Raw genomic sequence first — 27,092 nt, forward strand, 5'->3', positions numbered from 1 at the left:
AGAAGGAATTGTCTCAGATAAGAAATGTATCTTGATCCTCCAATTCAAATTGCCTAAACTCTTCCACTGATTTTTTTTTTTTTACTCCATCATCACTTATAGGTGGTCTTACTCAATATGCAAACTCACTCAGATTTCTATTATAACCTCCACTATGGTTATGACCAGGGAATAAAGCTCATTATTATTATAACCTGGAAATTGCACTTATGTTCTTTCACATTTTTCCAACAGCAAATGGCTCATCCAAATGTCTCACACAATACGTGTTTAATCTTGAGCTCACCATATGTGAAGTAGTTGCTCTCATTGCATTTTAAGAAAGTATAGAGTCTGTATTTATGTGTAAGTTTACAAGTACAAATTGTTGTCTCTCTGAAATGATAGGCAGCATTTGTTCAAGATGAATCTGTTAGATTTCAGGAAACAAACTCCCAGAAAAGAAATACATTTTAAAGTTAATTACTAACAAATTTTTTTATTCAGTTCAGCAAGGTCAGGATTCAATCCCAGACATAAGTATATGATCTTTCTTATAGCTCAAAGTGACCGTTTAAACTTCTGATTTTTCCTAAGTATTCTTATGCAGATATTAACAAAGGTGCCTGAGACTTTCAAATTACATAAAGGCTTTTTCCTTTTAAACATGAAAGTCTCTTGTTTTGCATGTGGCTTAGTTTGGGTTTGCCAATTTTAATATATTTTCCTTCTGTTGTGAAATAGAAAAAGGGACAAAAGCAAAGCAGGCCTAAAACTTAAATGGGGATAAAAAAAACTTTATTAACAACACAATGAAAAATAGTAATAATTCAGAATAGATCTTCAGACCACTTCCTCCTCTCCCTTGTTCACAGCTTAACAACATATAGAGATACTTCAGTCAATTCCATACTTAAATTATTTTTTTTAGTTCACTTTAGGGAGAGGAGTTTCTTCTTGTTTAGTTTTAGGGATCTTTTTTTAAGAGAGGAAAAAAAAATTCAGTTCTTTCTTGACTTCACCTTTTTCACGAATAGCAGCCACCTGGAGATCTGCAATCATGAAATTCCTCCCACCTTCACAGCCTTCCCAGAGCTGTGCTTGTGGGCCATGTCAAAGTCATGGGGTATTGGTTTTAAGGATGAGCTACTCAAAGGCAGAAGTTCTTTTTAGCTCTCTTCTCTCTGCTCATACTTCATTCCCAGGAACAGAGATCCCCCTTTTTCTCTCGAGGCAAAGGATCTTCCAAAACACTTTGCACCTCACCCCACCTCCCCATGTCTTTCTGCATGGTTTAAAGGAATTTTTTAGTGTAGTACAGTCCACCCCTATAACTCACAAAAAGATTTTTCAGCCAACCTTCAAGGCGTCTCCTCACTCTCCTTCCATCTAAAAACTTAGCTTTTGCTTCATTGACTTTGGTGTATCCTTTCTGCTCTTCCTCTGACCCAAGGAAGGATGGAAAGTCTGTAAGTCTTATCTGAGCATTGGTCAAAAAGTTAAAATCTCCCCCAGAAGTTGCAGGGGCTGTGCCAGGCCATGCCGGAGCTGTGTCAGGATCTCAGGGTGCCCAGGCCACGCTGGAGGGGCAGGACGAGAACTGCAAAGCGCACGCAGAGGAGAAATGGGTGCCAAGGCCGTGTGTCCATGGCTTTCCCCCGGCGCTGCCCGCCCCCAGCTCCAGCCGCAGCCCGGGGGTTCTCCCTCTGCCCTGCCCAGCACACAAAGCCCTGGGGGCTCTCCCGAACCGGGCCCGGCTGCCTCCCCCCAGCCCGTGAGGGCGGCCGGGCGGGCTCGGCCACCCCAGGGCTGCTCCGAGCCGGGGCAGGGCAGGGCAGGGCCCCCCGAGCCACGGACACACCGGGAAAAGGGCGAGGATCTCAGCAATGGGCTCGGCTTCTTTTGGTTATCGGGGCTCCTGGTTGGAAACGGGGCCCGGCAGCTCCCGAGCCCAGCCCTGCCTGGCCCCACATGAGAGGGGCCCGGGCCGGGTCGGTGTTACCTTGGGAGAGGATGGAAATGAGAGAGAGATTTACGGGGGTTTACTTGCTTCAAATGTGATTCACGGAGCGAACTGACTTCTCCAATTGGTTTCTCAGGCTGTCAACAACTAAACCAGCCTCCAGTTGGTCCCATCAATTCACAGAGGAAGTTCTTATGGAGGCGCCTTCAAGGCGTAACCAGCACAGTTCACCCCTCACATCTGTGAATACACATTTCAAAATTATTAATAAAATTACATTCAATTTACTACATTAAAGAGAAGATAAAGGAAATTTAATATTAACCACCACCCATAGATATTTCACCATGATTATAATATAAACTTTCCACCATCGTTTTACCTTAATCTTACAACCTAAGACATGCCTTGCCTTCACCTATCAGATATATGCAGAAATGCAGAGCTGAAGCTAAAAATCAATGGTTGCCTGTAGGAGAAATGATCATAATTCAATTTTATATATTCCTTGCATTAAAAATGCAGTAACAGCATGCAAACCCCAAGTCTGAATCTTCTAAAATGACAACTAAGCTTAAAGCAACTATTATTTAATGATTTGAAACACTTTTAAACTAAAGAAGTAAAAAAAGTGAAAAATTAATAGTACTGCGCTAGTTCAGACTGGCAGAGAGTTAATTTTCCTCTTACTAGCTTCTGGGCCTTGTGTTTTGGATTTGTTCTGGAAACAATGTTGATCACAGAGGGATATTTTTGTTATTGCTGGGCAGGGCTCGCACTGAGTCAAGCCCTTTTCTGCTTCTCACCCCACCAGTGAGAAGGTTGGGGGTGCACAAGGAGTGGACAGGTGCTGGGACAGGTGACCCCAGCTGACCAAAGGGATATTCCAGGCCATTTCACTTCATGCTCTCCATGTAAAGCTGGGGGAGAGGAAGGAAGGTGAGAATGTTCAGAGTGATGGTAATTGACTTCTCAAATTACTGCTGTCATGCAGCCCTGCTCTCTTGGGCGTGGCTGAACACCTGCCCAGCGACAGGAAGGGGTGAATGAATTTCTTGTTTTGCTCTGCTCATATGTACAGCTTTTGCTCTCCTTATTAGACTGTCTGTATCTCAACCCATGTCTTGTCTAACTTTTACTTATCCTATTCTCTCTTCCCATCCCACTTCTTTGCTGGCTGGGGTTAAACCACAACAGACCTAATGAAATCTAGAAATTATCTTGTGAGATACTTTACATGATACCAAAATCCATTATTCTTTAAAGAGAAGTTAACATTCATTTAAGGAAGATGTGTTGATAAACAATTTTTCACAATGAATGTGCTTTTAAATAAAGTATGGAAACAAAATATCAGTGAAAATGTGCTTAAAATGAAATCACAGGTTACAGGTGGAAAATTACATGCAAATCAAGGGCCACTGCAAATAAGGAAACTATATAGGTCTCCTAAAGTCCTATTTTAAAATAATAACAGAAATACTTGTCATTTCGTTGCATGAATGTTTGACTTTCATAGCTTGACTGGAGGAAATATCAGTGTAACTCGCTGAATGCTGACTGCCAAAGGTAGAAAATACATTTTTATTCAGTAGCTAGCACCTCTGACATTATGGACACAAATGTGCCCTTGACCTTAAGCACTGGCTGCAAAGGGTACAGTATCCCCTGCAGGTCCCATGGGATATTACACCCACAATTTTCAGAGATTTTCCTGTAATCTTGTAACATTTTGATTACTTATCTCTGAATTTCTCAGCACAGTGGAAGGACCTCACAAAATAAAACTGTTGGGTGAACTATTGTACTATACATGCATCATATGCTTGCAGCAGCATGGGTACATCAATTACAGCACTGCCTTGATAACGGATACTTGAAATGCAGACAGAGAAACTGCAAATGTCAGTCTAGAAAATGTATGAATTCCTGCTTTGTATTTGGAAGACTTGGAGAATAGAGCTGTGAAGAATGGTATTGTGGACAGATGGATATACCTTAAAGCTGTTTTAATTTGAGGTAATCATGACAGTAATATTCCTTAAGAATATAAAAGGCAGTTAAATATAGAATTGCTCCTAGTCCCAAGACTGGTAGCCTTGAGAGGTAGGACAGTATGATAGAAGAATGCAAAGAAAGAGGCCAAGAAGGAAATAAATCTATGCAAAATAATTATACTGTAAGAAAAGCCCTGTACTTCTGTCAAAAAAAGTTTGTCCAAAAGATTGACAGTGTATTGCAGGTATCTTCTTTATCTTCAGTTGCTTAACACAGCATTACATCTGTCCATGATACTTTATAATTACTTTATGTATGGGCTACTAATAGTGCAAGTTAAAAATTATTTCTGGCAGACTTTAAAATGGTGTCAGATGTGCAAGGACAGTGAATAGGGCACACAGATTTCTCAGAAAAAAACTTTGGCCCAGGATTTTGATATTTTTCTTAATAACTTAGTGGAAGCCAAATCTCTACAAATCTCCGATGAGAACTAGTAAATAAACTACATCAAGTTGTTCAGTTGAAATCACTTCTCTGACTAAATGCTTGCATTCCATGTGACGTATTTGTATTTCTGGTGGCTGTATCAAATTTATGTATAGAGAGGAAACCTAGTCCTAGCTTGTGTTTCAGATTTCGTAATATTTCCAAACTGATAAAAGAAAATTGTAAAACATCTTTTTGGACCTTTCTTCATTTCATAGCAGAAGGCAAACCTTAGTGGGTAGGCCTGCAGAAGCGCATCTTGCCTAGGAACCCTCTGCAACTGCAGAGTTCGAGTCACATTTAGCACTCCTTTTTGGTCCTCCAGTATTCTCTGTGATGTCACTGTGGCCCTACCAGCAAAAAAATAGGAGGAAAAGAGGCAGGCAGACCCAAGTATCACAGATGGTGCACATCAGCAAGGAAGAAAGCACTGTGAACAATACAGAAATGACATAGATGGATAGATAGATAGATAGATAGATAGATAGATAGATAGATAGATAGATAGAACATTGGCTAATCATCACTGGTGTGCAGTTTAACAAGTGTCAGATTCTGCATCTGGGATTCAGTAACACCAGGCACAAGCCTGAACTGGGAGAGGATTGGCCAGACAGCAGCTCTGCAGGAAGGGGTCTGGGGGTGCTGGTGGACAGCAGCCTCCACCTCAGACAGCAGGAGGGGAAACCCCATCCTGAGATGCATTAGGCACGGCACAGTCCAACAGCCAACAGAAGGGAGCATGCAGTGTGATGTTCTGGCCCCAAAATTAGGAAGGATGTGAAAGTTCTTGGATGCACCCAGAGGGGGAAACAGAGCTGGTGGAAGGGCTGTAAGGCCTGTCCAGTAAGGAGCAGCTGAGGAGATGGAATTTGTCCAGTTTGGAGAAAAGGAGGCTGAGGGGTGACTTCACTGCTCTCTGTGGCTTCTTAAGGAGGGGCAGTGGAGAGCAAGGTGCTGATCTCTTCTTCCTAGGATCCAGTGGGAGAGCCCAGAAATGGGTCAAAGCTGCACTAGGAGAGGTAAAGACTTGACTTTAGGATTCAATTCTTTACTGAGAGAGTGGTCAGACCCTGGAACAGGCTTTTTAGAGAAGCTGTCAATGCCACAAGCCTGCCAGTGTCTAACAGGTATTTCTACAATGCTCTTTGTAACACAGCTTCTGAGCCCTGAGGTGGTCAGAAAGTTGGATTGGATGCACATGTCTTCCAACTGAAACATGCTATTCTATTTTATTCTGTTCCCTTCTGTTCTATTCTAGTCTATTCTAAGTGGGTACTTAATGACAGTTTAATGCACTATTTCCACAAACTGAACAGAGCAGCCTCTAACTTCTAACAGAGAAACAAAAAGATTCTCCACCAAGCAGTTAATTATTGCATTGTATATTCATGCCTTGCCACTGGTGCAGACAGTTTTGCCCTTGATGGTGACTGGTAAATAAGGTCCTTGTCTTTAATCTTGTCTCTTGAGCTTTGACATCTTATTTTCCCTCCTGTTGAATTGAGGAGGGAAGTGAGAGAGCAGCTGGGTGGTCATCTGGCAGCCAGCCAAAGTCAAATCCCACAATTACTGTATCCAAGTCCAGACTAGAGCTAATTTTTCCAACAGTTTTACTCTTATGAATAAGTTGTCTTCAACTTTTTCTTGATCTTTCTTCTTTCTTGATCTTTGGCAAACTCTGGAGCAAGTAACATGATAACGGCAACACACTAATTGCAGTTCAGTCAGTATGAGCTGCAAGGACAGATGATACGTTTGTTCGAAAAAGCTATTTTCAGAGCTTGTGAGTAATACACTGCTTGTGAATCAAAGCTGGGAAATATTGATATAGCACTGTAAAAGTAAAAAAAAAATAAATTCCAGCAATGACTTTAAAATGCTGTCAAATCAAATAAAGTGCAGATGAGGAAGGAGGATGGGTTTAAAATTTTCCATCTACATACTAACTAAGACTTGATTTTTTTACAGTATGAAGCCTTTCATGCTGAAAGATCACAAGTCGTGTGTCAAAAAGTAATATAAAATTGTCTGAAGTCTCAAAATAAATCTCTTCAAACTGGAAGCTGTTCTCTTTTAATTTCCAAATTATTTCACACACATTTTATCATGAAGTCTTCAGAACATTTAATCCTAATTAAGTTGAATCATCTCAGACATTTTAAGACACTCCAGCATTTTAGGATTTATCTCAGAGGCTGTTGTTATTCAGGGAAGTATGACAGTCCTGAACACTTCACCTTTCTTCCCTCACATGAGGTTCTATGAGTATTAAGATGTGGAACTAAATTAATTCCCAGCCCCCATTATGGGGACAATGATTTAAGTAAGTAGATTGTGGGAAATGACTGGCAAAATTTGCATCCTACTTCCTACTCTGCCACAGTTTTCCTATGCAAGTATAGGCTGTCTTATCCCATCTGTGCCTCTTATTCCCCTTCTGTGCATGTAGATAACAGGCTTTTTTCTCTCTTCATGGTAACATGAACCTGAGTTCATTAATCTTTAGAAGTCACTGTGTCCTGCAAAAGTCACACTTGCTGTGCATAGCTCACTCAGTAAACTCAGGAAGGGCTAACATTATTCTTTTTTCCTTCTTCCCTACACTTCTGAAGGTATTGCTATTTCAGTGTTGGCTAACATTTCCAAATGGCCAGGACAGCAAACAAGCCCTCTGTCCTTCTCTTACTTGTGGCTATAAGCACCAGTGCCAACATTAAAACCTTTCCTTAAGCAAAGTTGTTTGAGAACTATGGACTCCAGGGAAGAGAAGGGGAAGCTTACCTTTTTATTTAACTCCCAAAAGATAAGTATCTTTTGAGGATCCCTTTTCCAGTCCATTCCATCTATTTGCTACAAAAAGTGCCCCATTCATGTGCATGAAAAATTCTTTACAGTTAAATAGGAAAAGTGGTTTATCTTATGAAGAGGTGAGTCGAATGATGAGCAAACAACACATCTGATTTGTCTGATTTGTGAAGAAAATACTTCTGTTTACAAGAAATCCAAGTTTCATGGCTTACTGCATTCTGTAGTGGTGTACCTGTAAGTGCACCAGCTCAAATGGGAAAGAGAAAAGTGAATTTATGGTATTCCACTATTCTCCTGCATTCAGATCAAAGCTTCAATTTGCAGACTCCAATTTTAATTATATTAAAAAAACTTTAAAGAAAAATTTTGGTGATTTTTTAACTTGAAATGCTATTCCTCCACAAAAAGTGCTTTGAATGTGAAATGCACATGCCTTAAGGAAGAAACACAGGATTACTTTGTGCATGACCTATTCCTACACCTGAGGACTTGAACAGTTGCAGGTAGGACTAACTGACTTTTCACCAGTAAACATTCCCACGGGAGTAGAACTTCCCTTATAATCATGCTTCAACTTGTACTGCACTGTGTAGCCCATCTGAGTACTTACAAACCTAAATCAGAAGACTATGCAGAAAAACAGTAAAACTACACAGACCAAGTGCACCTTTATTTTAATCTTTACTCTAGGTTAAGGTTCTCTTCTTTTCGAAACCTCAGCTTCACAAAGGTGTTCCTACCAGTCACTCCATCATTTGTACCTCTTTTGACATAACTACGCTTCGTGCAACTGGTACAAATTGATTTCATACACATAATCTCCAACATCTACTGCACAGAAATCATCATGATATATCTAAGGCACCTTAGATGTTAAAATAATTTGTTTTCTTTTCGAAGACTTGTCAGCACACAAAACATTCCAGAAGAGCATAAGGTACTACAGGGCCATTTTCATTATGTGTTAATTATACTGAAAGTGACTTTGCTAATTTTAAACACTTATATCATTTATGTGAGCAAAGAACTTCATTCTGAAGATTTACCAGGAAACATAATCATAACCAACTCAAGTTTACATTGAGGTACAAAGTGGGGAATAAGACACTAGGAAAATCTACAGGGAATATAGATTTTTAATTAACAAATATTAGGTTCTACTTCCAAATAACTGCAACTTAAAGAGTGCCTCTCAAGCAGTAAAGGGATATTGTATGCGACAATTTGTTCATTTACTTCTAAATAATCCCACTTTGCAACAAGACAGTGTGTATATTTTTTGAGAAGATGAATAAATACTAAATTTCAGAAGTCATGTCATTCTTCAAAATTAGGTAACATATGCTCTAGTTCTTGAAAAAACTGACATGAAGTTATTTTGCTACTGATTTCCTATAATAGCATGACACTTTCAGCAACCACCACAGCCATCCCATGCTGTTTTTTGCTTGTATTGCAAAATGCAGCCATCTCTCTCTGAATCTTCTGAATGATATTTGCCTGCAGGCTGGACAGTTTCCTGTAACACACACAGGTAGAAGAGGAATATACTGTACTTTATGGATTGCAACAAGAATATTAAATGTACATTTAGAAGAAAGCAGACACTGCCTAGCAAGGTTCAGATGAGCAAAAGAGTATATTTTCATTTCTATGGACAGTGAAAGAACAGATTTACTTCTTTCCTTAGGTACTTTGATGGTCTGGATTTGTATGCCTAAGACACATTTTCAAAACCTGAGTTAGACTCAAGGCAAAATATTTTTCCCAAGTGATCAAGATATACAATGGGCACCAGTTTTCAAGAATCCTCTGAAGCAGCTAAAGAACTTTTCAAGGTGTCTGCAGAACCTTGAGCAGTTCAAGCAAGAATCACTTTTTCTATATAACATTTTCAGACAGTTATTTTGTGGATTTTTTAAATGAAGAAATCTATATCAACAAGCTAAACTTTTCCTGTTTTAATGCTTGTAGGAAAGGTGTTAAATGCTCAGTTATTTCTATCTCATTGTTCCTTTAGCCTAGATGAAGCCTCACAATCTTTTCTTTTTCTCCCCAACTTCTCCCTTGTATATTTAAACAGGAGTAGACAAATTGCACAGTATATCTCTGACAGAGAAGTTGAGCCTAAGTAGCAAAAAGAGCACATCTTTTACAGTGTGTTTATGCACAGGTGGGAGGGACACCTGTGGCCCTCTTCAATTCCTTGAAAGTGGCATTACAGGCTTTCTCCCAGCCTGGGATCCCATTTACCTGGCACAGACAGCCGACAGCTAATGCCAATCAGCTGCATCATAGGCTCTTTTCACACCAGGTCCACATGCCAGATATTTTTAGACAAATGCATCCAGAAAGTGAATCAGCAGCCAATTCTGCAAGTCCTGCATAGAGCACTGGAGGCAGTGGCTGTCCGCAGCTGTCTTTGTTGATCGCTACACACTCGAGGAACTTTTGTGGCAAAGTCCCTCATTTAAACTTCTAGTGCAGGAGAATTGTTGCAGCACTTATTTCAGGACTTTACCTTATAACCTGAAGTCTCACAGAGCTGTGCTGGACCTTTTACATGGATAAAACCTGATGAGTTTTGAACATCTATCCAATATTCAACAAACTGAGTACAGTATTGCAGAAGTAACTAGGATAGTTCTGTGTGAAGGCAGAGCCTTGATGTCTTCAAAGAATCTCTACCTCTCTTTGCAAACATACTGGTAGGAAAGGTTAAAATGTGCACATGAAATATACAAAGCTTGCTTTGCACTCTTTTTATCAATTAGTTATATTCTCTGTCATCCCTCAGCCATGAGACACCATGGAATCCAAAGAGAAATGCATGCTTTTTTTCTAGTTAGGCTAGCTGATCTCATAATATATCTCAACATATCGCATACATTTCCCTGGCATACTGATGGGGAAGATATGTGCATTCCATTCAGTATAGGTCATCTCTTTAGCACTATGTCCCCTCTTACTAACATGTGCAAAATGCAGAAACTATCCTAACAACAGCATTAATCCAATCTGCCAAGGTGCCTCTCATCTTCCTGACTTTTTATATTTGCATGTTAGATATTTCTTTAATTTTAAGGAAAGGCATTTTGCATATATTTTGCAAATAATGTTTAATAGAATTCCTCTTATGGGAGCAAGGTGATGAAACCTTGAGAGGCTACTGACAGATACAGTTTTTCTTAAATGGTGGTGCTGCAGCTGCAACTTCCAGATAAAGGGCAAATTTGCCTATAGGTTTCTGACAGCAGTAGTTAACATGAATTCTGGAAAAGACCCCATTTGCTCTTCAAAGACAAAGACTGAAGGGAGTTGGCACTGGTTTAAAATGTTGCTACAAAGACTACCTTTTCAAAAATATTTCATAAATATAATTTTTTTATTATATTTAATATCTAAAAATACATCTGCCAAGGTTATAAATTTAAGTAATCAGCCTAATAGACAGACTAACTAGGCAGAATACTATGGACGTGTGAGTCATTTATTTTCAGCCATTCTGTTGTTTGGCTGCTTGAAACAAAGATTTGTGGGCAGGGCAGAGAGACAAAGAAAAGACCAGACATGAAAGGAAGATATCATTACATGAATTATGGGTTTAGTTTTTTAATTTACAGATTTATCATGAAGATTTCTCACAAATTTTGTTTGTAAGTGATTATCTGAACATCCATCTTCATGGAAAGTCACCATGGAGTATTAACTTGCTATCTTGGGGGTTATCAAGATAGAATTCTCTAACTTGTCCTATTTATTTTTTATTAAAAAACAAACAAACAAAAAAGAAAAAAATCTTACCTTGGGAGGTGATGTTTTCAGAAGATTTTGGCATCTACTTCTATATTTAGACATCCTATACCTAGACAGATTGTATTCTCTGTCTGTGCCTGCCAACAATCTAATATTCCTACAATGTAATTTTCCCAATTTCCCTGCTCCTCTTCCTTAGAAGTATATGGCAGAAACAGCAATGATGTGGTTAGTCTGGTTGTTTGTTCTTAAAGGTACACATATGAATCCTGGTTGGTAGCCATCCCCTGAAACACTTAATAGTTTTTAAAAATTCCTTCCATCTTTTCTAATGCTTTTAAATTACTTTAATAACCTCTAAATTAATGTTCCAGGGTCCAAACATCCAATGGGTGAAAAATATTTTTCTTGTGTCCATTGTAAATTTCCCCTGGCACAACTTCAGGCCATTCTCTCAGGTCCTGTCACTGGTCACCTAGGAGGAGAGATCTATGTCTGCCCTCCTCCATCCCTTGTGAGGATGTTGAAGGCCCCAGTGAGGTCTCCCCCCAGTCTCCTCAAGGATAAACAGAGCAGGTGACTTCAGCTGCTCCTCCTATGCCTTCCCCTCTAGACCATTTTCTTCATGACCCTCCTTTGGACAGTCTCTAATAGCTTTATAATCTTTGCACATTGCAACACCCAAAACTGCCCCCAGCACTCGAGATGAGGCTGCCCCCACCCAGAGCAGAATGGGAATATCCCCTCCCTTGTGTGGCTGGTGATGCTGTGCCAGATGTCTTCCAGGACAGGGCTGACCCTCCTGGCTGTCAGGGCACTGCTGACTCAGATCCAACTTGCCACTGACCAGGATCCTCAGGTCCCTTTCTACAGTGCTGCTCTCCAGCCTCTCATTCCCCAGTCTGTCTGTACAACCAGGGTTGTCCCATCCCAGGTGCAGAATCCAGTACTTATCCTTGTTAAACTCCACCAAGCTGGTGATTGCCCATCTCTCCAATTTTTTAAGGTCTTTTTGCAGGGCCTCACCACCAATGAAGGAGTCAACAGCTCCTCCCCATTTTGTATCATCTGCATACTTAATGTACCTTCAAATCCTTTGTTCATGTAATTTATGAAGATACTGAAGAACACAGGGCTTAAGGTGGAGCCCTGTGGAACCTCTCTGATCTTGCAGGACTCAAACCCCAGTCTGAGAATCACAGTTCTCCTCTGGAAGCAACTATCATAAATAGTAAAATGTTACCATATTACCAGAAACTAATTTCTCAAGCAGCCAGGAGCATAGTCATCATCATGCCCATTTTCCGCTTGTATTGACCTTGGGAGTATTGTGCAGTCTTTTATCAAAGCAACAAAAAGAGGTTCTTACACTCATGTAACCTTTTAAAATTAATTATTTGGAATGGTGAAAAAAGCACACGTGCATAATATAGGATTTCCATAAATACATTGAAAATAAGACTGGGCCAAGATTTCTGTTTAACACAATTTCTATTTTGATTTGTGCTTTGTTTTTTGTTTATTTATTTACATATGATTTTTCACATAATGCTCCCATAAAGAAGAAATTTGCTACAAGGCAACTGTAATCATTCTGTGAATTACTGAAAGATATCTAGAGAGAATAGTTAGTAAACTATTGCCTTTTTCTCCTAAGGTTGCAGCCCTTTTGTAGCTGCATAAAATTTTAACTTAAATATGGTTGTTCATAGCTAACCTTGAAATACCTGGATACTAAATTCAATGTATGCTCAAACACAAAAATTGTGAAATGGAAACATTATAGTGCTGATATTTTCATCAATTCATGGAAGGACAAATCTTTATTTGTAATTCATTAAAAAGAAAAATCATAAGAAATTAGGGATTTCCTAGGTAAGGATTTCTGGAGGCTTGAATGCAAGTGTTGCATTGCCTGAAAAGAGATTATTACTACATACTCACTAGATAATCTTTATGCTGAGAGAGAAGGAAAAATTATGCAGGGTCAGAAGACTGTGAAACATGTGCCGTCTCTTCTCCTACCCTCCCTTTAATTATTGACAGCCTGTCACTTAGGTGTCATGGTATGATGAATAATAAAACAGGATCCATGTTGCATTTCTCCCCAGGATTTATTCTTCCAAATTAAATTCTGCCATCTTCAGGCAGACCATACTTCATGTTTACAAATTCTAGGGTTTATTAGTTACTGAGGGGGTTGTCACCTCAAACAAACAAAAAACTGGTTACTTTGAAGATTTTTCAGATTGGTATCTTACATGACATATGAAGGGGTTCTCCAAATTTTGCCTTCTACCTTTAGGAATAAGGTTACTACTACCTAAACACAACTAGATATTATTTTGGGCAAAACATTAATGAAACCATTCAACTATTTCTCTTGTTGTAATGAAAGTCAGGCAGTTAAGATTACAGCCTTACAAGAAACCCCCACTGCTAAGCATTTCCAAGTATGCATACTGTGTATTGTCAACACAGGCAGGGCACACTGTGGAAGCAGAGTGTTAACTATTGCAATTCAATGGGTTGCAATTATGTGCCATATTTATGCTTTTTTCCTTCCAGCAAAGTAGAACTTTAAGGTGACACTTGAGCATCAGATGATTATGTCTGCAGAACAAATAAGAAAAGGCAAAATACCCCTGCAAAAAGACAATTTGCCATATATACTACCCAAATATTCATCAGAGTAGTGACATGAAATTTCTTTTTGCTCTTGAAGTGTCCTGAAATTGAGATTCAGTCATGAGAATAACAGCCTCCATTCAACCATGAGAATCACATGAAGAATTAGGCAACACAATGGTTGCAATGAAGATTATGACTTGCAAGGTATCAGTAAGTAACCAAGCCTTTCATTTAAACATTGCTAATCTTGGTCGAGGTAGAGTTAATTTTCTTCACAGTGGCTGTCATGGAGCTGTGTTTTGGATTTGTGCTGAACACAGAGTTGATAAAACAAAGATGTTTTTGTTACTGTTGTGCAGGGATTACACAGTCCTTTCTGCTTTTCACACTGTTTTACAAGGGTATGCTTGTGTCTCGACAGGTTCAGGAGTTAAGTGGATCCCAGTGAAGAACATCAAACCATATAGCACCCAAGAACGTGTTGATGAGTTCAAGACCATAGAAGCAAGTACGCAAACTTGAGCTGAACAGAGGGATCATGGGTCATGCCTGACATTCCTTGTTCATCAGTGGAACCTGCAAACTCTGATTTTGTGTTATTTATAAATGTGTTAACTGTTGGTTTTGTAGAGTTCTTTTTGGCAAAAGCGTGGGTTTTGTTTTGCTATATTATAGACCCCCTCTACTGGATTTTTAAAGGTGAAATTTTTATTAGAGGTCAAAAGGAAAGTTTTTAAATTGAAGTATTTGGGAAAATCTTTTGCCAAAAATTAGCTCATGAAAAGGATGGAGGGAAATTGGATGTTATGCTGAGATGTATGATGGACAAAACTATCAAAGAAGTCTTTATCAGACGAGAGAGAGAGGTAGGAAATGGAGTCGCAGAGAGTTCTCAACATCTTAAAAAGATAGTGTATGAAGGTATAGACATGGTGGAAGGTTTTGAATTGAGACCTTGGAACAGATGAGACTTTTTCAAACAATGAATTGTAATTGCTATCAGATACGACTTACTTCAGTTAAATGGACTGGATTTTCATAGCATTAAAATTGCTGTGTTGTAACACAGCAATGCTTAATGTGAGCAAAAAAAAAGATGCTTTTAGAGAGCAATAAGGATATGTATTACAGCAAAGCTATGAAATAAGGTAGTTAATAAACAACAAGGTTACAAAATTTTCTTTCTAGTTGTACCGAGAGGGTTTTGGGAAGTTTCTTTTTAGTTGTACTGAGAGGGGGAATTGTGGGAATCCTTAAAATCAGAGGGTTTTGGGAAAGCTAAAAAAAAGCAGGCCTCAGAGACAGCAATCAGCAATTAGAGCCAAGTGGAAACCATAAGGCATGTCAGCAGAAAAGTTATATGAAATGTAGAAAGCAAGGACAAATAGAACAATGGTCTGTGTATTAATGCTTGGCTAGAATAACTCTAAGCTGCAGAAAAGTATATCTTGCAAGATATTAAGAAGGTCTAAGCTTAATAATGGAGCTCTGTGCATTGTATTTTAAGATTTACAATTAGGTTTTTTATTTGAAATAAGCAAGCATTGTTCTAAGCTAAACAATGTTTTAACGTGTACTTAGAGTGGTTGGATAGAACAACTGTCAGCATGTTTTTGCATTTGTGATTGGTCAAAAAACTTTCAAAGTGCACTGCAACCTCACATTCTGTGGCTGTTGCTGAGGATGTGAGCTGCAGACATCTTCCCGCTGTCCCAAACTTGTAATTAGACTGATACTTGGGAGAAAAAAAAAATAAAAAAGCAGCTCAATATGTGTTCCAGAGCAGTTCCATCCTGTTCAAGGTACTGTACATAAATTCCTGGCCTGCATTAATCAGGAATGCAAGGATAGACTTGTGGAACAGCAGCCCACCTACCCTGAGACAGGCCCAACAGGCAGGCAGGGTACATGGTACAGAGGATTTGTTATCCCTTCTCCACCTGGCTGAACACAGTGACTCAAGGGAGGGGTTGCTATGATGGCATGTTCTCGCCCAGGTCAGCCGTTGTGTCTTGTCTGTGGCTGCCCTCCATTCCCCAGGTGACTATGGCTCTGTGAGAGGAAGTGAACAAGATGAAAACATTTGTACTACTAGAAATGCAGTAGGGAGAGAGAGACAGAGAGAGAGAGAACAGTGCCAAAGTTTCCTGGAGTGTGCTGCAGTTGACTTTCTGACACAGATGGTGAGTGAGCCTTGTAGGAAAGGTGCCATTGACCCTGCTGTTTGTGAAGAGAGGACCGTTGGACAATGGAGCAGTTGGAGCCCATCTTGGGCCCAGGGATAAGGAAATGGTAATTTTTGCTTTTTGGAAAAATAATCTGGGGGATGGGCAGAATTTCAGGGCTTGAGTGTTGAAAGTTTTGGGGGTTTTTCATATAACCTGGGAGTCATGAGTGGATGTCTGGTGATGATTAAGTCTGGGGCAGCAAAAGAAAATGGCACACACCCTGGGAGGGACGTTTCAATCATTCCTCTTTTTTGTGTTATTGTTTTCAGTTGGGTTTCAAGAACAGGCTGTGCAGGGCAGTGGTGAAGTTTCCATCCCTGGAAGGATTTCAGACATGTGGTAGTGACACCTGAGCGCATAGCTTGGTGATGGGCTGGGCAGCACCAGCTTAGAAGCTCAACTTGAAGAGGTGTTTTCCAACCCAAAGGACTTTCTGACTCCATGACTCTATCTGCAGGATTCAGCTAGTTTGTGTTAACATCATTCCTTTGATCAAAACCATTCTTCTAGGTCAGCTCATGCGGCCTAACCTTCTATTCCTTTACCTCCTAGTGCTGAGGTGCTGATGCTGACCATAATGATTGTGGGATAAGAATAAAGTTTGTCCAATTTCTTCTATAGCACAATGGGTTCATGTGTAAACTGAGAACACAAGTATTGTTTCTGTGTCACTTCATACTGATCATGACTTCCAGGGACATGAAACACAAGTTCTGCTAAAGAGAGAAATGGAGCAGCAAAGGAGCTCCCACAGGTCTTGCTCATTGCAGTCATCATTTGGATGGTTTCACAGTGAGAGGAGAAGGAATGACGGTGCCAAACTTTGGAAGGGTTGTGTTTTTACTCTTTTCCAAAGCCTGCCTTTGTGTAGCCTGTCCACCCCCTGCCCTATTGGGTCTGTGCCTCGCAACTTCCCTAGCAGCTAGTACTTGCCCACTTTGGCCATATGGTTTCCTTCTTCTCTCATCCAAAGACATGAATGAAGCAACATATTGCCTGCCACACTTCACTTGACTGCACACCTCTGGCAATAAAACCTCTGAGCCCTCCAGAGCTCTGGAAGGTTCCATTTCTTGCCATGCTGGGCCTGAACTTGTCAGTGCCTTCAAAGCTGTGTTCTCCAGACGGGTTCTCCCGTTCCTGGCTTTGCTCTGCTTCCAAGCATCCTAAGGCTATTCCCGCTCACAGAGGGTCCCCACCCCACGCCACTCACTCCCTGACAGCTGCCCCACACCACCTGCCCTGTAGAGATGTTGTCCCTCATGCCCTGGCGTCCCCCAGAGCCAGCTACTCCTCATGGCAGGACAGGAGGAGGGACCAGGTCCTGCTTGTCCCCCTTTCCTGGTGGTCACTGGGTATGGAAGAGTAAAGGAGGGCTGAAAGGGCACATCTTCCTTACGCTTCCCTCTCTTAAAGCTTCAGGGCATCAAGGCACTCTGCTCAAGGGCTTCCGAGGGCTTGCATTCAGCTTTCCTTGCTAAGGTGTCAATTCTTCCTTCTCTAAGCTCTGCAATTGCCTGGTTACTGTGAGCCAGCTTGCAAATGGGGAAAACCAGACACTCAAAATGAGGGAACTCTCTTGGGTAACTACTGCAGATTTTCAACAACAGAATTTCACACATACAAAGCATCACAGAGAATGAAGTACGTTGGAAAAGACTATAGGGATTGTTCAGTCCAAAGATAAGAAGCTATGACTTTCTCATCAACTGAATCTGATCTGAATCTGAAACATGGCACTGAGTGCCATGACCAGTCTTTTTTTTTAAACAAGGAAGGGCTGGGCCTTTGAAATTGCATTGATTTTGAGATACTACCCTGAGCATCTGAAGTGTGAAGAGCCCAGTGTAAGGCTCCTCAAAGACACTCTCTTGTCCACCTGTGTCCTGCAGGTAAAACCTCACAAAGGGAAAGCCTTGTAAAATCATGGCTTAGGCCTGCTACTTCAGCTGAGGAGGAAAGGACTGTGGGAAAGTGACTCAGCTGAATTGGAGGTAGAAAAACCATTGTAGAAGTAGAAAAACCATTGCATGTTCACATTGTTGTGTATTGTGATTGTTACAAATAAGTTAATGTTTGAGGGTGAAGTTGGGGTTTGTTAAATAATGTAATAAGTTAATTGACTGTTATGTTATTAATCAGTTGTGTAAAGTGTTAATTAATTGTTGATGTTGCACATTGTTATAAGCAACTGGGGGAGGGAGGCTATGATTGACAACCTGGGGGTGTTGCCGGGTAGGCGCTTGATTGACTGAGAAGAAAGAACCTTCTAGACTACTATGTCATGAGGTGATGACAACAGTCTGTGTTGTGATTGGACCATATGCTGACCAATGGGGATGATGGATTTGAAAATGATTGGCCCAGAATGAACCATTGCATGAACCAATCAGCAGGCAAGGAGGGAACCAATCCAGAATGAATGAGGACTATAAAGACCCCCACCTGCTCTACACTGGGGTCCTTCAAGGGGACTTGGGGTCCTGAGAAGTGCCCTGTGCTGCAGGCACAGTTGTTAGTGGTGGGTTTTTGTCTGGCTTACTGAGTGGGGCCTGAGCTTATCTTGGGCTCCCACCTCTGGTGCTTTTAAAAATAAAAATTCAGTTAACCCTTTTAAAATTTTTCTTGATCATTTATAACAGTGATTAGTTGAATTCTGTTTGTAATGATTTTAAAGAATGTAACTGATGAAGGCCTGACTGCTTCAAAAGGCCTGGTTTTTACAATCAAGTGGCTCTCCTTTGCACCTGTCTGGGGATTCTGCATCACTACAGACCCTCACCTGACATCTACTAGATGAGGATCTGTCTGTGCTGAGTCACCAGGAAAGCAAGCTAATCCTGGGATCATTATTCCATGGGTAAACAGGGTTGATTTCCAGAGGAGTTGCATGCACTTGCTTCCCCATGCCACTCTGTATTTTCTTTCCACTCTCAAGCTGGCTCCTGGCATTAACTCAGGACTTTGCAAGGGAAGCAAGTGAGTATACATCTAACTTTTACTGGGATTTGGCTATCCAAATGTCTGCAGGGAGGGAGCATGGAGCCTGGGCAAATACCTGTGAGAGTGTGGCTTTGGACTGTTCCTAAGGGGCCTTCTTTGTGCATTGCAGAGCAGTGAGCTGTAGGCTGTTGACAAAACTCCAATGCAACAAAACTGTGGCAGCCCAAGAATCACCACACAGCTCTTCTGGTTGTTCTGAGACTTACAGTTGCCAGAGAAACAATGCACAGGACAAGAAGAGCTTTGCATCAGGACATAAGCCAGCATCTCACTGACACAAAGGGAGGTCAGGCTCCAAATTGAGTCAAAGCAAAAGTGAACATTCACCCACGTGCTCAAGAAGCAGCTGCACACTGCAATACTCCTGGATAATTATCTCTGTTGCTTCTTTTCACCCCTGAATGTAATTGAAGAAGTTTGACTTTAGAGAACCAACTAAGATGCCAGAGGGTAGAAGCACACTTGCTTCTAATCGAAGCCTTGGAGAACAAAAGTCATGTTTGCTTGGATTTCTTGGGCGCTGGCTGTGCCAGTGCATTTTCTGAGATTCCCTGGGATGTCTCAAGCACAGACTTAGGGATTGTTCAGGGTTTTTCTGCAGCTTTTTTCTGCCTGAGGAGAAATTCCCAGGCTTTTCCTTTGCATCAACCATACAGGAGATTCAGTTACTGGGCACAAGTACAGCAACAAAGCCAGACCAGCTGCTATTACAAGGTCAAGGCAGCAATGCCATGTCACAGAGCCATCAGCACAGGGTTGTCCTGGTGGGCGCAAGGCCTCACTGTCCAGAGCAGCTCTTGCGCTTTCTCGCTGCAGGAAGATCCTTGGAGTTCTCAGCTGACAGTCTGCACCCTGAGAGGAGTCTTGGTGCTTCCCTTGGGTGGCATTCAGTGTGCAAACCTGCACAGCAGTGCTAAAATGATCGGGCAAATCTGTGCCACGGTTTGCACCGTTTTTTCTGTTGTTTATTCCTGCTACTACCTGACACACCTGACTCTTAAGTAAAGGTTTATCCTGGGGGTCACATCACCTGGCCTGTGCTAAGCTCTGCTCTTTATGCCTGAGTAGTGACCGAGTTTATCTGGGAGCAGAATGACCATTCAGATGCCACCACTCTGGTAAATCTCCTGCCAGGAGCATCAGCTCCAAAGGGGGTATCTGTACCGGGTGGTGGGTAGAGAGTATTTGCAATGTAACCTGTAGTAGTTGCATTCCCTCCACGGGACAGGGCGAGGCAGTGGAGTCTGTCTTTACCTCAGCTTGCTGCTTCAACCAAAACATTTGCAAATTGCAGACTCTAAGGAGAGATCCTCTGAAGTACTTCTAAAACCTCTGTGGTTCTCTCTGGGTGTGAGGAAAAGCATCTTTTGCTGCACATTCTGCCATTTAGAGGCCTTGGCTGTCTGACTTGGTCTTTTATGGCATGACAAGATAATGATTCCCTCGGCAATGCAGTATAAACTCCAAACCAGTTAGACTTCCAGGAGCTGTTTTGGGCCGCTTCAACAGACAGGTGCCATGGAGAAGGGACCAATGGGAGAAGTTTTCCTGGGGTATGGTCTTCAGCAAATTGATGGGAATTAGTCCATGTAATTTATATAGAAATACATAAAATTCAGGAAAGGGAAGAAAAGGGGAGGGTTGGGGGGGAGGGGAGGGAATGGGAGGGGAGAGACAAGAGGCTGCTTTAGCTGTTGGGCAGAACTGAAACTCTGGCTGTTAAAGAACAATGGGCATTTCCATTACTCTGTTTCTATTTGTCTCCTGGCGAAAGGGGCCCAAATGTAGACATGACCTAGGGTAGTGTCCTTGTTGTTCCCTTGCTTCCTGTGGGAAAGAACGGTTGCTCCTGGAGGCATGTTGGGAAAGGAAAATGGTGTCTGTTGGAACTGACTTGTGCTGTGGGACTCCCCAAGACAGGCCCTTCTCTAAGAGCATCTGGTTCCTTTTCCGTTGTTTGCTGCAGGTCACCTGACATGCAGATGGAGACAAGCCTGTCCTTTGGTGAGTGGCAAAGGAGCCTGTGATGTTGCTGGCATAGAAGAATTTTGGGGCAAGCTGAGAGTTTGGACTGTTGCAGGAGAGTCTGGGAGGCTGATAGAAAGCCCAAGTGGCTGTTGGCATCATCAGCAGCAAAGGGAGCACTGCCTCTTTCCTCATTTTCCAGTGAAAAGCCTTTCAAGAGATGAAAGCCAAGTGTGGCAGCCCAAATGCACAGCAAGATGGAATCACAGCTAGTTCACCCATCTCAATAGCGTTTTCATGACTCAGAATCCCACTTGTGTCAAAATCTATGATTTCCCCCTATCTGCTGCTAACCAACTCCTAAAGGATTAGCTATTCCCAGTCTCTCTCACCGCCATCTGTCTGCAGGGCTCAACAGCAGGGTCAGCACCTCCTCTGGCTCCTTCTCTTATTGAAGAAGAGGCTGAAGAACAGCAAAAGGACATCAAGCCTCCAGCTGCTGTTCCTCCATGGCCAGAACATGCAGAGCCAGTAAGTGGCACCTATGCTTGGCAGTGCCTTTGGTACAGAGTCAAGCTTCAAGGTTTGGATGACCCAGCCCTTGGTTCTCGTGGCTGAAGATGCTGGGGGCTCTGTGCCTGCCATGATGTAGTGCTGCTTCAGCCAAGCCGGGGACCCCTGGCTGATGGGATGATGGGTTCTGAATTTTGACATTGAAGCATCACTTTGCTGGGATGCTGAGAGGGCCTGAAAATATCTCTTGGGATCAGACAACGGGCAGCATTAAATCAGTCCTGGTCTAGAACTGAGCTCCTTGGTGCTATTGTCTGTGCAGGCTGCCTATGCTCAGTGCACAGAGCAGTCCAAAGACACAGAGCACAGCCTTGCAGGATACTTAGGAGACACTGGCCTCTGGAAGGGACCTGCCTCTCTTCACAGACTACATAGCTTCAGGCATAACATAGACTGTGCTTCACTTCCACAAGGTCACAGCAGAGTTTGGTGAGGGGAATCCTAGCCAGCTCCACATTTTAAAGGGTGATTGGGTCTCAGAAGGGCTGGAATGAAGCTCTGAAAAGCCTCTCCCTATAGCCTGAAATACAGAGAGGAAATTAGTGAAACAGTCAGAAAAGACACACTCTCTGGGCTTCTGGCCTGTCACATGCATGCCAGCTGCAGGTTGGAACAAAGAAGCAGGAAAGCAAAAAAGGCTCTGGGGCCCTGCTCTTGTCTCTCTCCCGATCTTTGCAAGCCCATCAACACCTTGTTGCAGTGGACTTGCAGAAAAGTTGATAAAATGTAGCAAGGAAGTGGTCTTGAGCTACTGCATCAAAGTAGTCTTTGAGGTTTTCCCATGGCCTTTGAGTAGGGGACATCCAAAAGCTGCCAGCTGAAGAGGCCTGGCAGTAGCTGACAGCATCTTTCTAAGGCCTTGCTTTTGCCATGTGCTCTCTGGGGCATCTGTGCCAGCCACCCTTCTGACAGGCAATCCTTTCCTCTCCCAGCTGGACACACGCTCTGCGCTTCAGTGTGCCGCTGGAGCAGCATGGCCTGTGGCAGCTGGCACTCCCCCAGCTGCCAGCACTCTGTCCAGCAGCCTGGTACAGAAGCCCGAGAGGAGAGAGGAGCAGAGCCTGAAGACCCTGAGTACGCCTGGTGTATTTCTCGTCTGCCAGGGCAGTGTGTTGTCTGCGTGTCTGGCTGTCGGCCGCACCACAAATTCCTCCTGGGTTTAGTGTCTCAGAGGCTCTTGGGCCTCCCTACAGAACCTGTTGCTGTGCTCTGAGGCAGCCAGAGAGCACTCAGGCTGCTCCTGATGCCTCTGAGGGCAGCTGCAACTGCCTTGGCTCTGCCTGGGCTGCCTTCTGTGCCAAAGACAAAAGCAGAGATTATTGTTTCTGCTTGAGCTGAAGGCTGGCACCTAGCGAGGAAGCTCTCTGGCCCCAGCTGTTTTCTGGCTGTCGTTTTTACTCCTCCTCTGGCTCAGACACTTTGTGCTCCCAATTGGCCCTGCCAGTGATGGTTGGTGCACTGCAGAGGCTGCAAAGGACCTTCCTTAGCTCTGAGTCCTCATTTCTTAAAGGCACATCATTTTGCCTTATCACATGAGATGCTGTGCTTGAAACAAAGAAAGTCCTTCTTGGAAAGGCCAGCTGCTGAAAGGGGGAGAAGATTGCATTCCCACTTGTTCTCAGCAGCTGGAAGCCAAGTGACTGTAAAGGGCCCAGAGGTCACCCCAGCAGGGCTGCATTTGGGATCATCTGTGGAGTGGCCTCTCTATTTGAAAGTGAGTGCCCTGAACTGCTTTTGTATTTCAGGGAGCATTGTGTGTCTGGGCCAGCCAATTAAGAAATACACAGCATTTGAAGGACTTGGATGAGGGTCAGTATGATGCCTGTTCCTTCTACAAAACCATGGGCTGGATCTTTGGCTCGTGCAATATCAAGCGTGAAGTCAAGCAAGCTCCAAACACAGTCAAAGCCTGGCTTTATCTCCTGCTACCTCTAAGGACTGCTCAGTAAGAGTAGTCTGAAGGCATCATCAAAGACATCTTGGGGCTGGCAATGTCTTGCTTGCAGCGAGGAACAGGACCTGGAAGACGTTGTACCTCTGCAGCTTTACGGCCTAAAAGAGCACCATGGCAACCAAGAATTGTCATATTCTCGAAGACAGTATTTTGAATAGAATTTTTCTCCATTTTTTACCTGCACATGCATGCACACCCACACACAGACAGTGTTCCTCTTAGGTTTTGAACTGACCTAACTGGGCACATGCCTTGGAGATTTGCAGCTGCCCTTGGTCTTCATACTGGAGCTGAGTTTTCTCTGTGACACCCTGCCCTGCATGGCAGAGGCTGGTGGCCTGATGAGCTGTTGGATGAAGAGATGCTGTAGCCAGGCATTTTCTAAAGAGTCCAGGCAGCCTGGGGACATCACCTGCCTGGGCTTGCTTTCACTGCCAGGGACTAAAAGGCTTTCTCTGCTGCCATTTTCTTTCTAGGGGATTTGGAGCTGTTTATAAAGCCCTTGATGCCAGCACAGGACAACAGATTTTGCAACTCTGGAGCACCTTCCTCACTGCTGTGAGCTCTGCTCTGAGCTTTCGGTGGCTCCTCCATGTCTGCAACAGAGGCTGTTGCTCTGAAGCACAGTCTTGGCTCAGGGTGCAGAATGCATTTGAGATGGGCTATGGGGCTTCTCCTAAGCTCCTCTGTCTAGTAACAAGGCAGTTTGGCACAGTTCACTACATCACTGTGCAAGCACTTGCTGCGTGATCCTTGTGGCCTCGGGCAAGGTGCAACTTGTCAAGTTAATGGTGTTCAATGTCCTCTTAGGTGGCCATCAAGAAAATGTCCCTTCAGGAGGAGATGTCCGAGGAACTGCCTGTCAGTGAAATCCTGGCCATGAGGGACAACAGGAATCCCAATATTGTTACCTACTTAGACAGGTTGGGCTGTTGTCATGTCACTGTTCCTTTAGATAGTGCAAGCAAGAAGTGACCAAGCCCTTGGGTCACTGGCAGAAAATAGGGCTGTTTATGATTTCTCTGGTCATCTCCAGGGCATGGGAGGAGGGGCACTTGGTGTGCAATGTTCTCTTGTGGCATATGGAGTTTGGAGAGCAGTTGCAAAAGCCTGGCTCAGGCTCTGGGGTGTCTGAGCTGTGCCCATTCCTGTCTCCTCATGCTGCGGTTCTCTTCTTCCAGCTACCTGGTCTATTGGGAACTCTGGCTGGCAATGGAGTTGATGGACGGTGGCATGTTGTCAGATGTACTCAGGGCAGTGTACCTGGAGGAAGGACAGATGGATGCTGTCTGTCAGGAGGTAAAGGATCCTGGTTGTGCTTCCCCTGGCCTGGCCAGCATGGTCCTTGTCAACTGGTGGGTAGGAACAACAGAAATTTCATGGCTTTCTTTTGGTGCTGTTGTCACATCATGGAGAAGAAGAAAGAGCATCTGAGGTGAACTTCCTGCCAGTGTCCCTGCACTCCTTAGATTATGTTCTTGCACTCTTACATACTGTCTATCCTCTGGCACTCATGCTCACTCACTCGCTTGGTTTCACTTGTTTTGTCTTGTCAGCTTTTCCTCTCAACCACTGCATGCAGCCTGTCAGTCTGTCCTGCATTCCTTGCCACCCTAAGCAGGCATGTGGGTTGCAAATTTTCAAGCTAAGGGCAAAGCAGATATCCTCAGCCTCAAAGAAGAGCATTTCAGCCCAGATGGCATTGGATTCTGGAACAGGTCTGATGTGCTGCTTCCTCCTCTGCTGCCACAAGGCTATCAAGAAAATCGTTGCCATGATGCCTCCCAGCTAAAATTCATGTGATTCTTACAAAGGTAGGAAGGGCTTTTGGAAGCTTAGATGCCTTCCAAAAAGACAGAACACCTCTATGAGTGTTGAAGCATCATGCTTTTTGCCTTTCTCTTTTTTCACCATTATGCTGTGCAGTGTTCACAATTCCATGAGAAAGCTGTCAATCTCATCGAGCCCTTTCCTTTCTTGTGGAATGAAATCAACTCAACTTTTACCCTTGCCTCCATCCTTTCTCTCTCAGTGCCTGCAAGGACTGCATTTCCTTAATTCCCACCAAATCATCCACAGACACGTCAAAAGCAGCAATGTTCTTGTGGACATGAATGGATCTGTCAAATTGGGTGGGTATCCATGGGCAGGTGCAGCATTCCCACCATGTGCTGCAAGTTCCCCAGAAAGTGCTGCTGGGCCAGTGCATGAATGTTGAGGGTGTTTTTGAAGTGGGCAATGCCTTGTTTCTCTGGCTCGGACCACACAGAAGCAGAGCACTGCTGCTTTTCCAGCCATTTTCACCATGGCCTTGTCAAGCTTGGGGTGGGAAATGCTTTTGCCAGGTTTGGCAGGGGTAGCTGGCATTAACAGGGTTTGTTTTTCTCCTCAACTGACTTTGGTCTCTGTGCTCAGCTCAGCCCTGAGTGCAGCAAGCGCAGCTCCAGGGTCAGCACTCCCAGCTGGATGTCACCGGAAGTGGTGAGAGGCGAAGCCTATGGCCCCAAAGTGGACATCTGGTCACTGGGGATCATGGGGCTGGAAATGGTGGAAGGGGAAGCTCCTTACCAGAGGGAAACCTATCTCAGGGTAAGGTGCAGCTTAAAAAGGGGGCTCAGTGTGGAGAGAGCTGTGGTGGCTAGGACAGGAGAAGGTAGAGTGTCCTCTTCCATTTCTTGTAGGTTTTTGAACTGATAGAAAGGAACGGGCCCCCAAAACTGCAGAACCCCAGGCACCACTTGGCTCTCCTGTGTGACTTTCTGCAGTGCTGCCTGCAGGCAGATGAGGACAGGTGCTGGTCTGCCCAGGACCTCCTGCAGGTAAGAAAAAGCAAAGCAACCAAAAGCCCTGTGAGCTGAGGACAAAGAAGATGCATGAAGAGTTGAAGAGGAGGGTGAGCCACATGGGCCTGGGTGATACAAGTACGGCACAGGAAGACAGAATGGCAGATGGTGCCCGGGGTCCTCTTTGTGCATCTTTCTGGGAGCCAGAGGAATCCTGCTTGAGCCTCTGAGCATGTGGTCTTGCAAAGTAAGAGTTCCTTTCTTTTTGGTTCTTCCTCTGGGCAGCATCCATTTGTGACCTCAGGTGAGCCTGCCTCTAGCCTGGCTGCTCTGATCATCTCAGCCAAGCAAGTGCAATAAGAGTGGAGAGGAGATGCTTGTGCCTGAGGAAGACTTTGTCCCCCATCAGCTGAGTGGAAAGCGGATGTATCACAGCTAGGCCAAGATTCAGCCATCCCCTGAGTTGTATAAGGAGCTGTGTCAGAGACAGGAAATTTAATATGTCTGTTTAGCTATGTTCAATTTTAACCTCTCTTTATTTTGTCTCAGAAGAGTAAGTTAGAAAAATTAGGTGAAATTAGGGAATTACTCTTAAGGACAAGAGTCCCCAGAAAGCTTAATTAATAAAGAATTGTTTAGCTAAGACTAGAGTGTTGTCAATGTTGGGAAGCTCTGAGATATCTTTCAAGTAGAAATGGGTGAATCATCATAATAAGAATTAAACTGTGAGAGGAATAGCTGTGAAACAGCAGAACTGGATCATCCATGTGCGATGAGCTGTCAGTCTGAACAGGTCATCTGGGGGACAGGATGAAGAAGATGTAGCAGTAGCTAGAGTATACTTTGTTTTAATACTTTTTTTCAGCTGGACTGGCAATAAAATTCTAAAATACCCAGAGTGATGGAAGACTCCCTTCTTTGCCATGCTCTAGCTAAGCTGGGCAGTCCTTGTCACAGGC

The 27,092-nt window shown here is 43.2% G+C and overlaps 1 pseudogene; it reads left to right on the forward strand.

Annotated features, from left to right (window-relative positions):
- Positions 1 to 19,776: 19,776 nt before the first annotated feature.
- LOC134056742 (serine/threonine-protein kinase PAK 3-like) lies at positions 19,777 to 26,520 on the forward strand (annotated as a pseudogene).
- Positions 26,521 to 27,092: the final 572 nt, after the last annotated feature.

The sequence above is a fragment of the Cinclus cinclus genome, chromosome Z (genome assembly GCF_963662255.1).
Source record: "Cinclus cinclus chromosome Z, bCinCin1.1, whole genome shotgun sequence".
Taxonomy (NCBI): Eukaryota; Metazoa; Chordata; class Aves; order Passeriformes; family Cinclidae; genus Cinclus; species Cinclus cinclus.